The sequence below is a fragment of the Saccopteryx leptura genome, chromosome X (assembly GCF_036850995.1).
Source record: "Saccopteryx leptura isolate mSacLep1 chromosome X, mSacLep1_pri_phased_curated, whole genome shotgun sequence".
In the NCBI taxonomy this organism is placed as follows: domain Eukaryota; kingdom Metazoa; phylum Chordata; class Mammalia; order Chiroptera; family Emballonuridae; genus Saccopteryx; species Saccopteryx leptura.
In genome coordinates this window covers 128,792,654-128,809,701 of record NC_089516.1, presented here as the reverse complement: position 1 = coordinate 128,809,701, position 17,048 = coordinate 128,792,654, and the positions used below count along the sequence as shown (strand labels likewise).

Sequence of the window (17,048 nt, the reverse complement as noted above, 5' to 3'; positions counted from 1 at the left end):
TTTGCAGTTGATAAGTCTCTATGGCGATGTCATATATTGGGCTTCAGTCTCGTTGGCTGTTGAGGCTCATTAGCATTTACAGGCTCCACCAATGAGAAAGTTCGTGTTCCCGGAGCCTCTCTCCTACTCTTTCCTTCCTGAATTAGCAGCCTGATGATCCAGCTATGGTGTTGTTGCTGCCTCTGCCTGGAGAGTAAGAAGCTCAAAGAGCTGGCAAATCCCCACTTTATTCCCACTCAGCACAGGGTTCTGGGTAAGGCTCAATCAGTCAGAGCTGATAATCAGGCATAATCAGGTGGGGCTGGGAGCCAACTGTTTTCAAGGTGCCTTTCTATGGGCTTCTAGGCACGTCCCGAATGCCTCAGCACTCTGTGGAACCCCTTTCCCCAGGCTTTTGGCACATTGTAACCCGTTTTGGCTGGGTAGAAGATGCCCTAGCCACTGTTTGCAAAGCAGGAGAAATTACAAGCTGTCAAATCCCTCTTTTTAACATATAGCCCTGAGTATGCAAGCTCTGCCCATCAGAGGTTGCCCCCACCCCTATGTGCATAGCATAACAAGAGGTACTAAAAAATATCTCCCCTCTTGTCTTAGATCACTGACCTAAGAGAGATCTTGTCAGTTAGGGTCGCATTGGTCAGTTGGGAGGCGAGCAGACTGTGGGTTAAGCTAATCCTTCATGGATCTGTTAGCTTGTATGGCTAGGTGAGGAGCCCCACCCGCCTGGAGAAGTTCAAGCATAGGGAATCTCACTTTCACTTGCCCCTCTTCAGGGCACGGGGGTGACCAGGTCAGAGCCCATGCAAAGGCTTCTGACTCTGCCCCTCTGTCTGGGAACACGGGTGCCCACTCCTGGGGGAATCTTTCACCCACTATTCGCGCTCGCTGACCAGGATATCATGCTGGCCGCCTCTCACTCTGGGTCAGGAACCCCACCCGCACGGAAAAGTATGAGCATAGGGAATTTCTCTCCTGCTCACTCCCCGTGTGCCACTCTTCAGGGTGCAGGGCTAACCCAGAGACTCTGGATTTGGCCCATACAAAGGTCTCTGACTCTGCCCCTCTGCCCAGGAACATGGGTGCCCACTCCTGGGGGAATCTCTTGCCCACTATCTGTGCTCACTGACCAGGATATCACGCCAGCTGCCTCTCACCCTGGGTGAGGCACCCTCCCCGCCGGGAGAAGTTTGAGCATAGGGGAATTTCGCTCCCACTCACTCCCCACACTTTGCTTTTTCAGGGTGCAGGGGCGACCCCGAGACTCTGGATTCAGCCCACACAAAGTCCTATGACCCTGCCCCTCTGTCCAGTAACACGGGCTCCCATTCCCGGGGCTCTAGGAGGAATCTTTTGCACACTATCTGTGCACACCAACCAGGAGATCGGGGTGGATGGCTGCCCCATTTGCCTTTCTTTGTCCGGATTTGGTGTGAATGTTAGCTTGTGTTGACTGGGTTGCCACAAGCACAGTTTTTCCTCGGCTTGGATGTCCGTGCCACAGCCTGGTTCTATTCACACCCTATGCCCGCCTCAGTTCCTATACTCTCAGTTCCCAGTGAAAGCAGCCCTTATTTAGGTTAGTGAGGAAGGCAGAGGGTTTCTTCCTCCATCTTATTTTCTTTGGGGTTGACTATATATTTAGTCAATTTTTCGCTAATCATACCTTTGTGTTTAGTGTGGAACTGCTGGAGGCTCCAAGGATAGATTTTTCTGTCTCTAGTTGAAGATCTTGTTGAATTTTTGGGGAGATTTATCAGTATCGCTCCTTACGGTGCCATTTCTCTGACGTCACTCCCTTATTAGTGTTTTAAACATAAAGGGATATTGAATCTTACCTAATTTTGTTTCTGCTTCCATTGCCAGAATTATATTATTTTTGTTATTTGTTTTGTTGATGTGGTGTATTATGTTGACCATTTACATACGTTGAGCCATCCTTGTGCTTATTGAATGAATCTTACTTGCTCACGATTAATTATTTTTTAAATGTGTTGTATTCGATTTGCTAGTATTTTGTTTAGGATTTTTGCATCTATATTCATTAGAGATATTAGTCTGTAGTTTTCTTTTTTGTATTGTTCTTGCTAGGTTTTGGTATCAGTATTATGTTGGCCTCGTAAAATGCGTTAGGGAATATTGCATCTTTTTCTATTTTTTTGGAAGATTATGAGAAGGATAGGTACCAAATCTTATTTGAATGTTTGATAGAATTTATTAGTGTAGCCATTTGATCCTGGATTTTTAGTTTTGGGGAGGTTTTTGATAGTTGTTTCTATTTCCTCCCTGCTTATGAGTCTCCCTGAATGGTTTTCCACTTCTTCATGACTTAACTAAGAAGATTTTATAGTTCTGGGAATTCATCTATTTCTTCTAGGCTGTTGAATTTGCTGGAATATAATTTTTATGTGTGGGAGACAGGGAGAGAGAGAGACAGACACACAGACAGACAGGGACAGATAGACAGGGAAAAAGATTAGAAGAATGAACTCATTATTGTGGTACTTCAGTTTTTTATTGATTTCTTTCTTATACATTCCTTGGGGGGTACCAGCTGAGCCAGTGGCCCCTTGCTTAAGCCAGTGACCTTGGGTTCAAGCCACCAAACTTGGGCTTCAAGTAAGTGAACTTTGGGCTCACACATGGGGTCATGTTTATGATCCAATGCTCAAGTTAGTGACCCTGCACTCAAGGTGATGAGCCTTCACTCAAGCCAACAACTTTGGGATTTTGAACCTGTATCTTTAGTGTTCTAGGCCAATGCTCTATCCACTGCACCACTGCCTGATCAGTCTAGATAGACTTAATTGGAAGGTGTGGTTTGACAGTTTAAGAGGCCTGGTCAACACTGGTCTCCTTCCCTCCTGTTGCCTAGGCCCTCCATGACCTCTCAGTTCTGCACTCTTTCTTTGGTGCTTGGCATGTCCTTCCTCTGTTCCTCCCATCTCTCTTTTACTTCTAGCTTGTTTTATATTCTTCTTCTTCTCCTCTCACTTTCTTTGCCTTTTCCCTCCTCTTTGCCAAGCACTTACCCTGGAGTGGTACTGAGGGCTTCTGTTTTTAATGCCTCTAATGTAACTATGGATTAGGCAAGACCTAATGGTTCTCTGTTATGGTGACAAAATTTCAATTAAGGACTCTAAATATGTTGTGTGGGCAGTAGTAATGTTGACCATTCTCTGAAGGACTATCTAGAGCTCCAGAGTTTGATTAATGTAGCTCTCACTTCCTTGCTATCTTCTGGGCCTTGCATGGAGACACTTCTGATGGTTGGCTTTCTGTCTCACTTTAGATGGATTTTAATAAGGTCATGCTAATGGTATTTTGTCTGTTACTGTAAGATTTGTAGAGGAAACAAACAAAAACCCAAATTAAGATTTACTTCATGTTTACTAGCTCAAAGTGAATGTGTTTTATAGACTCCAAATGTGTAGATGAAGGTTGCCAACTCATCATGTTTCAAGTTGACTTCCCAAACCCTGATCCTATCAGCAATCTGTGACTCTTCAGGCCCCTGTGGGAGGTGACAAGTGTAAGTGAGTAAGTTTGCCAAATGTGGCAGAAACAGGATTAAACTTTATGGGACTTCCATTCTAAAGAGATGGTGAACATGTTTCTGAGAAGTTTCCTCAGAAGAAAGCAAGACTCATGATGTGACCAAGCCAAGTGTGCTTACAGGAATGACAAGAGGAAATATTTGAAACTGGGACTATTGTATAAAATATAGGACATGTGTTTTTTGCCAAATTTTGACAGCTACTATCTTTTGTAAACCCAGAGAAGGGTCTCTGCAGGATTGCCAAGGTCCCTTTGGAAACTTGGTTCCTATCCCCATACTCCTCATCCCCATACTCCTCCATCCTCACTTAGCTTTTGGTAACATTTAGGAAGCCTTAGTAACCACTGAAAACAAATAATAGAACACAGATTTTGAAAAGGACAACTTTGTTTTGCCAACATTATGGGCATTGTTTGTTATTTTTGGATAGGGATAAGAAGAAGGAGGAGAAATTTGATCAAGCCCTTCCAGCCGCAGGACCTGGACTTTGGGGTTCAGCTGGCATCTGTCAGATCTAAAGTAGGCCCTTTCTTTCTTGGCCTTTCTTTGCCCACTACTTCCTGGTGCCCACAGCCACCACATGGAGGCAAACATAGATATTCTGAATGGTCTTAAGGCCCCTCCTGCTTTCTTGCCATATAGTTTAGTCTAAAAGAAAACAAAAAATAAAGAACAAAGTTGAAGTTACAAAGAAACTCTTGTGAAACACTGCATTCTAGACAAGGGTTTCCTGGACAAGGGTGTGGTGGGTATAGACTAAAGGTCTAAAAACTCTCTTCTACCATGACTATTCCAGGATTTCTTTTCAATTTCAGCATATCCTATAGAAGAAAAACAACAACAAAGTTTTCTTTAGAGAGAAAAATTTAATCACTTGTGTAACATTTAATTGTGAAACCCTGAAGATTATTGCAAAATTTTCATTTAATTAGGATGTCTCACATAGCATGTCCATGTATTACATGAAACTGAGTTACAACAGGAACTTAAAGTCCTGCACAGGATTGGGGATATTTGCTAAGAATCTGGTTATTTCTTAAGATAAACACTAGGTGGCATGGGGAACTTAATAAATAAAAACACTAATATCACAAATCTGAAAATAAAGGATGACCTTTTTCTTCAATTTGCAGCAATTGTAAAATCTCCCTATCAATATTTAATAAATACATCAGCAGTATGGCTAATGATGCTTATTGAAGCATTCTCAAAGAGAAGTGGCCTGGAGGAATTTGTCTACAAAATCTCTTCTTTTAATTTTTTCTTGAGTATCTATCGTTCTATAAACATGATGATAAATTCAAAAATATAATTGTTACTATAACCAGATTCCTTAATAGAAAACAGTCTATTTCTGTCAGTGTAAACATGTTTTTCATTTGAGAAATATTGACAGACTTTTCTCTTTCCTCTTTCCTTTATGAGACCAGCGAAGAGGGTAGGTGATGGAGGGAAACAAAGCAGACTCTATTCACCCTTTTGCAAGCATCCCTTTGGTTAAAAAGGCAGTATTTTCCCTGACATTTTGACATATCCAACATGTTTATTTTCCTGTGTTCAGTGCTATAAAGTGAAGTGAATATCTTTTCCATAATGTCGACAATAAAACCGTAAGGAGCAGGTGTCTTAGCTACAGGTCACCTACTCAATCATTTCTGACAATGCCATAACCTCTTCTTTGCTTATCAAATCAGAACAATAAAGTGAAGCAAAGCCACACCACACAGACATTCTTGCACTATCAGTTTCAATTATTAGTGTGTAGTCTCTTTAAGGACCTCTTCTGGCCTTTAATCATCGCAAATCCTAAAACACACACAGTTCCCAGTTAGGTAAAAATGGTTTTGCCCTTCCCAGTCAAGCAACAGGCTGGTACTTGCAAAGGTAAAATTGTTGCTAAGAGCAGTAGATAGCAGTGCCTTCTAGGTATAATTTCTAAGAACAAGAGTCAGATTTGGTAAGGAGAGCAGTCTTGTCATTACTGAAGGCAAGGCTCAAATAGCTTGAAACCTCACACCTAGTCAGAGGACCTGTGGTAAATAACTAAGACACTCAGGTCAGGTGCCAGGCAAAGTGAGTTTGTGGCTGTGTGATCTCTCTAACACTGGCTAAGATTCTGTGTCCTGATGTGTGAAATAGGATTTACAACAGGGTTATATAGAGGAGCACATCAAATGGAATGACACTTGGGAGACCATGTCATACCACATTATTCTTAATCCAAGCTGGAGAAGGAGAACCCAGATTGAATGACGGCTGTCTTCAGACTTGAACAGAGGCAGCCAGAACAGGGCAGTCCAATTATGCAGACTGATTCCAGCAGTGTAGACCAAAATGGTTGCCCTCTTACTCTGTATTTAGAAGGTGTCTCCTCACCTGTATATTTGCATGGTTTAAGTCTCTCACTTTTGTTCCCTCATAAAGGAAATACCACACACAAGATCTCTTTTCAACCCATTTTAATGTGCAGATTTGTATCGGTCTGCTGTGATAAATCGTGGTAATTTCCACAGGAAAAGATTTCACACACACACACACACACACATGCACACACACATACACACACACACACACACACACACAGAGAGAGAGAGAGAGAGAGAGAGAGAGAGAAATTAACAGATATTTTTTCTGAAATTTTTTATGTTCCTTTCTTTCTTGGGAATGTAGTCTACTATATAATTTCAGCAAGAGTTACATCCACTTTGTTAATGTGCTGTACTCTTCAGAAGTGATGAACTTGCTTAAATTAATCAGGGAAATAATTTCCTACGACAATTACCATGCCCTATATGATCAGTTTTTCAAATGTGGATTTTTTTTTCTGAGAGGTTTTCCCCTTCCAATATTCTGTTATAAAAGATTTTATACATACAGCGAACCTGCCATATTTTTACATTGAACATCCATGTATGTGTCACCTAACATTTGACTGTACAGTATTTATTTTATGCACTAATCTATTTTATATTCTTGAAGTACAAATGTGGATTTTGGCCAATTGAATTTGCTCAAAATGATACTCATATGTTGAGACTCTTATAAAGCTTTCATTCCTTTTTCTATTTAGTTAAAAAGAAAAATCAATGTTTACTTGAAGGTGTTATTTCCCCGGTGAACTTACTCTGTATAGATGTGTAAGTACAGTGCCCTGTGTTGCCTTGCTCAAGGTATGAAGTCTGACTCTGATGATGGACTGTCAGCCATGGCTCAGTGAGCTCAAATTCTAACTTTTGCAGTTTGGAGTGCTGTGCCTATGGCTCAGATGAAATAAAAAGTTTTCATTGGCCTTAGTGACTTAGATGACCAAAAGTGACTGGGTGTCAGGATGTGCATAGTGTTCCTCTGCTCTTTCCACTCCATTCTCCTTGAAGTCAAATTAACCTTCAGCCCCTCATTTCTCTAGATTAGGCATAAACTTGCATACCAAAAGTGTCAGGGTTTTATTATTTTCACACTGGCCTGCACAGATAGCTGATAACTTCTCCTGGGTCTTTGAGTGCCTTTCATTTTCCATTTTTATACTTTATTTTTCCTACAGAAAACGTATGGTGCCTACTCTATCTACTCAGAGCTTCTGTTTCTTAAAATAATCCAAAAGTATCCTAAAAAGTTTTAAAAGTACTTCTCAGTAAAAGTTTTTGTAGTCACATTGTAGTAGATCTCATATAGGAGAACATGATTAAGAATTAACTAAAGACATTTATACTAAGTGTGAGTGGCTGATAAACTTTTATCCTCCCAGAGATTAATTGCATTTTAAAAGAAAGAAGTGCTTTTTTGTTCAAATGGATATTGAAATTGTATTGTGTGTGAAATATCATCATAAGAATGGTCTTAGTGGCCCTTGTTTACTTTCAGACCTGTGCTCCCTTGGTTCCTTCACCCCTAGAAACACAGAACAAGAACTTGTTATGCCTGACTCTCTTCAGAAAAACTGCCAACCATTGCTCTAAACCAGGGGTAGTCAACCTTTTTATACCTACCGCCCACTTTTGTATCTCTGTTAGTATTAAAATTTTCTAACCACCCACCGATTCCACAGTAATGGTGATTTATAAAGTAGGGAAGTAACTTCACTTTATAAAATTTATAAAGCAGAGTTACAGCAAGTTAAAGCATATAATAATAATTACTTACCAAGTATTTTATGTCGGATTTTTGCTAAGTTTGGCAGAATAAATCTTTATAAAACCACTTACTATAGTTAAATCTATCTTTTTATTTATACTTTGGTTGCTCTGCTACCGCCCACCATAAAAGTTGGAATGCCCACTAGTGGGCGGTAGGGACCAGGTTGACTACCACTGCTCCAAACCTTCAGCACAGGGGGCATACTGTGACTTGAGCTTGTTTTCTGTACCACTGCCTTGAGTAAAGAACATGTTAAAATGTCTTAGGTAGTTTCTGGAAAGTTTAGGAGTTTTCTAAATATGGAATAGATGCAAGAACATCTTGGTGGTAAGCTTTTGGCAATGTTTCACGTGTCCCATTGTCACGCAAAGCTGCGGCATATCTGCTGGGGGGCATTTAGAAGTTTCTAAAGTAAAAAAATTCTCTTTTATTGATTTATTTCAAATAAATTTTGGGGGATATAACTCCCCACATACTACTCAAACTTTCTTCCCCAGTTTCTAAATCTTTATAGTACACCAAACACTTGTTTTTAAAAAAAATTTGGGATTAGGGGGATGTGAGGGAGGGGATTGTGGGGGAAGAGAATAAAGAGGACCAAATATAAGGCGACAGAAAATAATTTAACTTTGAGTGATGGTTACACAACATAATCAACAGTTCAAATGCCATAGAAATGTTCACCTGAAACCTATGCACTCTTATTGATTAATGCTACCCTGTTTAAGTTAATTTTCTAAATAAAATTAAAATTTTTTTCTGCACTAGAAAGTTTTATTTCTGTTTCATTGACAACATAACCATAAGATACTTTATAAAACCAAGATAATTATAATAATATCCTGTACTTGTTACAATACTGTATCTGGTTTTCAAAACACTTTTACATACATTATCATTTTTGATATTCACAGAAGCACTGATGAATAAGAAGGGAAGATATGTTCACTCTATAGATGAGAAAATAAAGGCCTAAAGAATGTATAAGATGCTCAGAATCACACAGACAATTAGGGTCAGATGTTGAATTCAGATATTTTAACTCCTAAGTTATAGGACTGACTGCACTGATTGGGTTGATAATAAAAGCCAACTTCTGAGAGTATTGCTTGTATGAAAGAGAAAGACTTGGGTTGAGGGTAGTTGGTACATGGTCTCTAAGACTGAGATATTGATGGTAACAATTCCATTTTTCCTCAAGAACTGGGCTTAATAATTATTCAGACTTGGTAGAATTATCACAAAGAACCTGTTGAGCTCGAGAGCCAGTGTTTTATATGAGATCTGGCTAGAACCTTTGTGCTGTCAATTCCTACAAGGCAGGACTAATCATACTTCAGCAGATGAGTCACTACCACACATCTGAAAATAGCAAGGATTAATAACAGTCCAAGCCAACTGGCCAAAGTAATTGTCAATTTGAGTCATATTGTGAATCTCCCAGACCAATCTCAACACCCTTCTTAACAGGCCTGAGGGTTTGCATTTTTTTAATCTTCTCTACAAATAAGTGCTAACTCTGATCAGTGACAGAAGTTGGATGCTGAGAGTAAACTTAGGAAGTGCCAATTTTCAAAGTCTTCACTGAAGACTGTTGGAGCCTGTTTGTTCAAGAACATCTCACCTGCGGCCAAGCCAAAAATTACAGAGGGGCTTAGTGCAACACCTTGTTTGCTGTGATTTCAAAGAGAACTTTAAAATCAAACCCAATCTCTTATTGATGCCCTTTGAACCACTATCTACTGTTGGGTAGTTGAAGTGGAACAAGTACATATATTGCTTTTCTTCAGGCTGTATCTACTTGTCATCAAATTTATTAGTTGAAATGTAAAAGAAGGCAGAAAAAGCAGGATTTTTGAAATCATCTTACCAAAAATGCATAAAAATAGTCTGTACCTGCACACATAATTAATAAATCAGTTTGTATCCAAAGATGCAACCTAATTTTAAAATGTGTATAACCCATCTAATAAGATGTTTAAAATAAACTTATTTCTTTAGGTGTGGTTCAGACACAAATAACACTGGGAAACAATTTTTTTTCATTTTCTGTTGCATGAGGTTTTAGAACTGTTTCTATATATCTCTGAATCGCTGATTCCAAATTTGAAATGTTTTTTGGTTCATGCTCTAGTTTTTATGCAATTTTAATTTTTTTTTTGTTACAGTTAATGGCATGCATTGGTTGTAAAATGGAGTTAAAGAGATAAAAATGGACAAGAGTGTGGTGGTTATGGGGGGGAGGGGGTGGGGCACAAAGAAAACCAGATAGAAGGTGACAGAGGACAATCTGACTTTGGGTGATGGATATGCAACATAATTGAATGACAAGATAACTTGGAGATGTTTTCTTTGAATATATTTACCCTGATTTATTGGTGTCACCCCATTAAAATTAATAAAAATTTATAAAAGAAAAGGACAATGACTCTTGGATTGAACATAACCACAAGGCAATTAATGTTTTACAAACATCACTTTTACATAATTGTAGTTGTTTTTAAATGTAAAAAATTATTATCTGATAAAAAAAACACCCTCTTATTTTGTTTTAAGATTGAATCATGGCTTCTTCGAGTAGGTGTAAATATAAGAATAGTCCTGACACCTTCTGTTATATATGTGACTGATACACACTTCAACATCAAAGGTGCAATATTTCATCATTTGTGACACATGCATATATTGCCTATTTTCAACATCCCCTTGGCGATCAAGACAGGAATTGGGCTCCTCATATTGTGTGTCATAATTGTGAGAAAATGCTTTGTGACTGGACAAAAGGAAAATGCAAAGAAATGTCTTTTGGTATTCTCATAGTTTGGCGTGAACCTAAGGACCACAGTAGTAACTGTTATTTCTGTCTGATCCATACAAAGGGCCTCGGCAAGAAAATGGTATATGATTGCATATGCTAATATTCCTTCAGCAATACGACCTATCCCACACTCTGAGACACTCCTGGTTACAGTTTTCAATGGTTTTATTTCTTCTAAGGACGAAGAAAGTGAACATGGTGATCAAGTGCATTTTGATTAGATGCATGTGGAAATGGTTGTAGAATCTGAGGGTCTTCTTCTGATGCCAAACAGTCATAACCCCTCAGCAGTTTAGCCAACTGGAATTGAATGACTTAGTAAGAATGACATAAAAATTGTCCTCGACTTTCTGAAATATGAGGAGCTTAACTGGATCATTTGTGTGGTTCTTAAAACGGTAAATTTCCTGCTAGGACAACAGAGAGGTTTCACAAAGTATCCTTGCTTTCTGTGTTTGTGGGACAGCTGAGCTTGTGAATGAACCTGTAGTTAATTGAGACAGGATCATTTTTCCCCCACTTCACATCAAACTTGGCTTAATGAAGCAGTTTGTTCAGGCTTTGAATAGAGAAAGTGAATGCTTTCAACATATTATTTCTGCTTTTCCTGCCCTGTCTTTCAAGAATATAAAAGCAAGTGTATTCGATGGGCCTCAAATTCAAACCCTCATATGTGATGAAGAATTTGTCAGGAAGATGAATAAGGAGGACAATGCAGCATGACAGTCTTTTGTGGCAGTTGCAAAGAACTTCCTTGGCAACAAAAAAGCAGAAAACTATGAACTTCTGGTTCAAAGGATGCTGTTGGCTTTCCATGACATTGGATGTAACATGAGCGTTAAGGTCCACTTCCTGAACAGTCACCTTGATAAATTTCCTGAAAATCTTGGAGCTGTTAGTGATGAGCAGACTACTGCTGGAACATCAAATGAGATTGTCCTCAACAAGTACACAAACACAAGAGCTACAAATGCAAATTTTTCCCTGAATAGAATTTAAATAAGTTTTGCACAAATTTTATGATTAAAATAAGTGTTTTAATATGTTCTATTTCAAAATTGTAGACAAATTTTGATGCAATCATATCTTTTAGTGTATTAGTGTATTTACTGCATTATTATATTTTCACAAAGATGATGCCCAAGAAGACATTCTACTTCATTATGTTAAACTAAATGTTGAAAATTTTACAATACAATGAAAAACTAAAATCTTGAGTTGAAAAAAAACTGTAGCTAACAGAGAAAAATTAATGTCAGATTTGAAATCAGAGCACTCGAAGTAGGTAAGAACAAGTGTTTGTGGATGCAACAAAAATTTTGTTCCTCAGTGTAATAGACCAAACTAAAGAGGAAGGCTTCTTCTTTATTTTTTTTCAATCTTTTTTTTAAAAATTATTCATTTTAGAGAGGAGAGGGAGAGACAGAAAGAGAGAAGGGGGGAGGAGCTGGAAGCATCAACTCCCACATGTGCCTTGACCAGGCAAGCCCAGGGTTTTGAACCGGCGACCTCAGTATTTCCATGTCGACGCTTTATCCACTGCACCACCACAGGTCAGGCCTTCTTTAATTTTAATTTTAATTTTTTCGAAGTGATTAACAGGGGGCAGCAAACAGACAGACTCCGGCATATGCTGGACCAGGATCCACCAGGCGTGCCCACTAAGGGGTGATGTTCTGTCCATCTGGGCCATTGTTCTGCCACAACTGGAGCCATTCCAGTTACCTGAGGTGGAGGCCATGGAGCCGTCCTCAGTGCCCAGGCCAACTTTGCTCCCATGGAGCCTTGGCTGCAGGAGGGGAAGAGAGAGATAAAAAGGAGAGGAAAAAGGGTGGTGAAGCAGATGGTCACTTCTGTGTGCCCTAGAAGGGAGTCGAACCTAAGACTTCCACACATTGGGCTGATGCTCTACCGCTGAGCCAACTGGCCAAGGAAGGAAGGCTTCTTTTTAAAGACATGGAGTTTTTTTTAATTTTTATTTAATTTAATTTATTGTGTTTACATAGATTCTAGCGTTGCCCCACAGGCATCCCCCCTCCCCCATATTTTGCTCAACATCTCCCTTGCCCCCTCCCAACAGTGCCCTCCCCCCTTCCCTTCAGTATTATCCTATCCTATCATCCTCTTTCTCTCTGTCCTCTTTTCCTCTGTTCCCTTTGATCCTTCCTCTGTCATCAAATCCAAACAAAAGAGCAGATTTAAACATCATGCTCCACTCTGAAACCGAACTCCTGCTAATTAGCATCAAGATCTATCTTTAATGTTGAAAATCTACATGGTCAGAGTTGATTTCTATCTCAGCATTTAGTAGCTAACATCAAATCAACAGGTGATCAAAATCATTCAGATATTGTGCAAGAAAATAGGTATAGAATGCTTAATATATTTTTCTACAAAAAAAAGCCTCAACCTCATTTGGGCATAAATGGAAAATGAAATTTCAAACTTTAATCACTTAATATGTAGTCTAGTTCTTTCCAAAGGTTGCAAGGTTTCCAAGTTCATTAACTCAAAACTAACCATATGGAAACAGAATGTTCTACATACCATGGCTTGTTGAATACTGTCATAGTATGAGAGACTCTCATTGACACTGTGCAAGATCATATATGCTGGGATCACCCCTCTTCAGCCGCACCCTTTTCCAGGGCAAACCCTTTCCGCTCATAAGACTAGTACTTTTATTGGGCCAAACCCAACAAATGTTAAATTTCTGCCACTAAGCCTTTGCCTATGCTGCTTCCCAGTGCCCCATGCAGAGTGCCTACCTAGCTTATCTTTCAAGATCCATCTCTGATTCCATCTTCCAATAATGCTTTCTTTAACTACTCTAGAAAGTGGGAATTCCCCTTACCTGATGGGATTTATTATCACATGAATTGAGACTCTTTTTCAGTCTTATTGTCCTCACCTATTCTGCTCCATTCTATTCTCTAATCTTATCACTACTGTCACAAATCAAATCCCAAACTAGTATCTCAAAGAACAATAATGGGCTTGAAAGTCAGATGAATGTATCTTCAACTTAGGATCTCTCCACTTTATAGCTTTGAGAACAGTTTTAACATTTCTCTGAGCCTACCTCAGTTTCTTGATCTAATAGAAATGATGGTGTATATTCCGTAGGGGTGTAAGTGAACATTTGTAATGTACCATAGGCAATGCCTGGCACATAATAAGCAGATAGTAAATGGCAGATATGTATGCATTTCACAATATCTACTCAATGCAGAGCACACAATGGATAATGGATCATGACTTTATTCATGAAGACAGCTTTAATGCAGTATCCTGGAGAATTGAATAATAAAGCACGAATGATAGAGTTACAAATCTGGGAGAGCTTATAATGTATTTATTGATATGGAAATATGTTTACTATTTATTATTAAGTAAAAAAGATAGTTTCTTAGATAAGATGTTTGCGGTCTTTATGCAATTGTGTGTGTATGTATAGCAGTAGCACTTTATTAAATTGGTAAGTCTGCACCAAAATACTAACAGTGGCTAACCAAAATGTTAAAAGTTGTTCTTTCTGGTAAGATTAAAGACAGTTTTAATTTTCTTTTTGATTATCTCTATTATTTGTAGTATGAATACTACTGTGTAAATAAGGCATAAATAATTTTAAAACATTATATGTGAATACAATAAAAATATGAATATAGATCAGGGCTGGGAGTTAGGGAAAATGCAAAAAAATTGGGGTCATAGGATATAGGTGTTTCCTCCTTAAAATTTGCTGTTTTGTTACAGTTTCACTATCATTAAAATAACATTTTTAATTTATAGAAATTATTTTCTAAATTATTTTTATGCCTTTATGCTAGTCAAATTAATTTCTGGTTAATAAATGATAAGGCTGTCTTGACAAGCAATATTCTGAGAAGAGAAACTTCTTCAGTTTTTAGAATTATCTAGATATATAAAATGAACTACCTATGTTCTGATCAATCTGTTAACTAGTTTCTTTTTGATGGACCACAATTATTTTAACTCTGCTCCTCAGTGTCGTGTATTGTGCCAAGAATTTCTGAGTTGTTCTGTGGTTCAGAAAATTAAGAAACTTTTGTCCTGGTGGCTTGAGTGGGGGCTCTGCTTGTGCGCATTAGCTATTTTGGGTTGTGCTTCTGTAAGGCTAGAAGCACAATGTCTACCAGGGCTATGCATATCCCTGGGATGCAATCTGTTCTTTATCTCTATCATATGCTCTTTTGGCAAATTTCCTGTCCTAGGCAGTGCCTCCCCGTTTATGCTCTCTGGTTATGGTGGTCAGCTCAGGACTGGGAAGTGGAGCTTGAACCACATTCCATATAATTACAGAACCTGAATGTGGATTTTTAGCAGTGGTAGAGAAGTAAGTGGGGCCAAGACTAGGGGGCACAGGGTTGGGGGAGTCTTGTTCTTTTCTCTATTAGTTTTAAAAAACAGCTGAACATATGCTTACCACTATCACCTGAATTTTTTTATTTTTATTTTTTTTAGAGATTTGAAGTGATTTTACTTTTATTTACATAAAGCCAATTATGAAATTTCACACTGATTCTGGGATGAGAGCAGAAGGTGGGAGCAGAGTGGGGCGCCCTGGCTGGTTGGCTCCATAGTAGAGCAGTGGCCTGGTGTGTAAAAGTCTCTGGCATGAAAAAGTCAATTTCTGGTCAGAGCACACAGAAGTGACCATCTGCTTTTCCACCCTTCTCCCTCCCCCCTTTCCTTTTTGCAGCCATGGCTCAAATAGTTCAAGCACGTTGGCCCCGGGTGTTGAGGATGGCTCCATGGCCTCACCTCAGGTACTAAAATAGTCCAGTTGCTGAGCAATGGAGCAGAAGCCCCAAGTGTGTATAGCAGTTTGCTGAGTGGATCCCCATCTGGGTGCATGCAGGAGCCTGTCTGTCTGCCTCCAGGCCTCTCACTTAAAAGAAAAGAAAAAAAAAAGAAAGAAAAGAAACTAAAGGAAAAGAAAGGAAAGGAAACATGGCTCAAGGAGGGTCAGGCAGGGTAACCTCACTGAGGTAGCTAGAGGTGCACCAAGTGCCCCAATCAGCAAGTAAGGAGTGTTCAGAGAGCTTGAGAGATGGAAGGAGATGTGCTCTGTGGCTTTCAACTTGTGTAGCTCAATTAAGCCATCACCAGCAGTAGCAAATGACTTGACAATCAGCTCAGAAATTTTGGATTCCTCTCAGCAGAGAGGAGGGCCACCTTCTTCTGTTGTTTGGCCTTTTTCACCACAAATATGGCCCTTTATACTTCCTTCTGGGCCACCCATTTGGCCTACGTCATCCAGGATGAGCCTAAACTTGTGGTTTGCTCCATAAGGTCATAACTCACCTATTTGGAGACAAGCTCTTTCTGAGTGATGAGTTCTTCAATGTCAAACAAGCCACCACTGACTTGAAGTTCTCTCTAGTGATGAATAGCAGCATGTGCTCATCGTAGACCTCTCCAATGCTGGTGAAGATATGGGGAAGCTGGCTAGCAATCAGATGGAAAAAGATATACAGGCTGAGGTTGACATTCTGTAAATCTTTACTACCAGTGATTACTGACATATTACATCATTCAGAGCAGCACTCCAAGAAAATTGATTTCTGTGCCCAAAGGATGAGAAGGTGAGTCCCTTTCCCTACCACAATGTTCTGTACTTCCTAGAAGTGGTCAAAGATGACAGCCCTGTGCCCAGCATTCACATTATACAAGACAGAGTTCACCATGCTGCCCATAACAGCTAAGGCCAGGCTGAACTTACCAATGAATTCAAATATTTTGGCAACCATATCTCCTTCTGCTGGACCCACTCACACCTGCTTCCACTCTCAACTCCACATAAATTCCCCAGCCACACATCTGGATTTTAAATTCATATTGCTGTCCAGTTAAAAACAAGAACAGAAAGTATTCATTGAGTGCTTACTATGTGTCAGTCATTGATCTATGCCATGGGTCTAACCAGTGAGCAAAATAGATAAAACTTCCTTCCTTAATAGACTTTCTATAGTCATTGGGGAGACTCTTTCAAACCTGATGACATATTTCCAATTCTGATCAAAAAGAAAATAAGATGATTGAATTCTGAATTAAGAACAAACTGATTAAACTCGACATTTCTCAGTGGAGTTGCAAATCTCTGGGGCCTTATCTGCTTGTTTCATTCATATTGTGCTTCTGCCAGGAAATAAGCATTTTCACTATGAGCACTTGGTTCAATCTATTCTGCATGATCATTTCATGCAGAAAATAATTCCAGAGGCCAAGAATTCAGCTTTTGGAACAAAGGTATACACTAAGCTAGACAAAATTCCTAACTTTCACGATGAGGTGAATGAAAGTGTATTCCATCTTATTATTTATAGGTACACTGCAGGGAGTACAATTTCTCCTAAAAGAAAAGAGAATTCCATAGAAGCAGATATATTGCCTACTAAAGGAGAATTATTTTATATAAAATGTGGCTATGATACAACAAAACTTTTACACAATGTTCTGATTACATTTGTATCTGGATTTTAAGACTCCTAAAGAGTATGGGAGTTTTCAGTGAAA

The 17,048-nt window shown here is 39.1% G+C and overlaps 1 pseudogene; it reads right to left on the bottom strand.

The window, feature by feature from the left end:
- Window positions 1-10,682: 10,682 nt before the first annotated feature.
- Window positions 10,683-16,282, bottom strand: LOC136386482 (prohibitin 1 pseudogene; annotated as a pseudogene).
- Window positions 16,283-17,048: the final 766 nt, after the last annotated feature.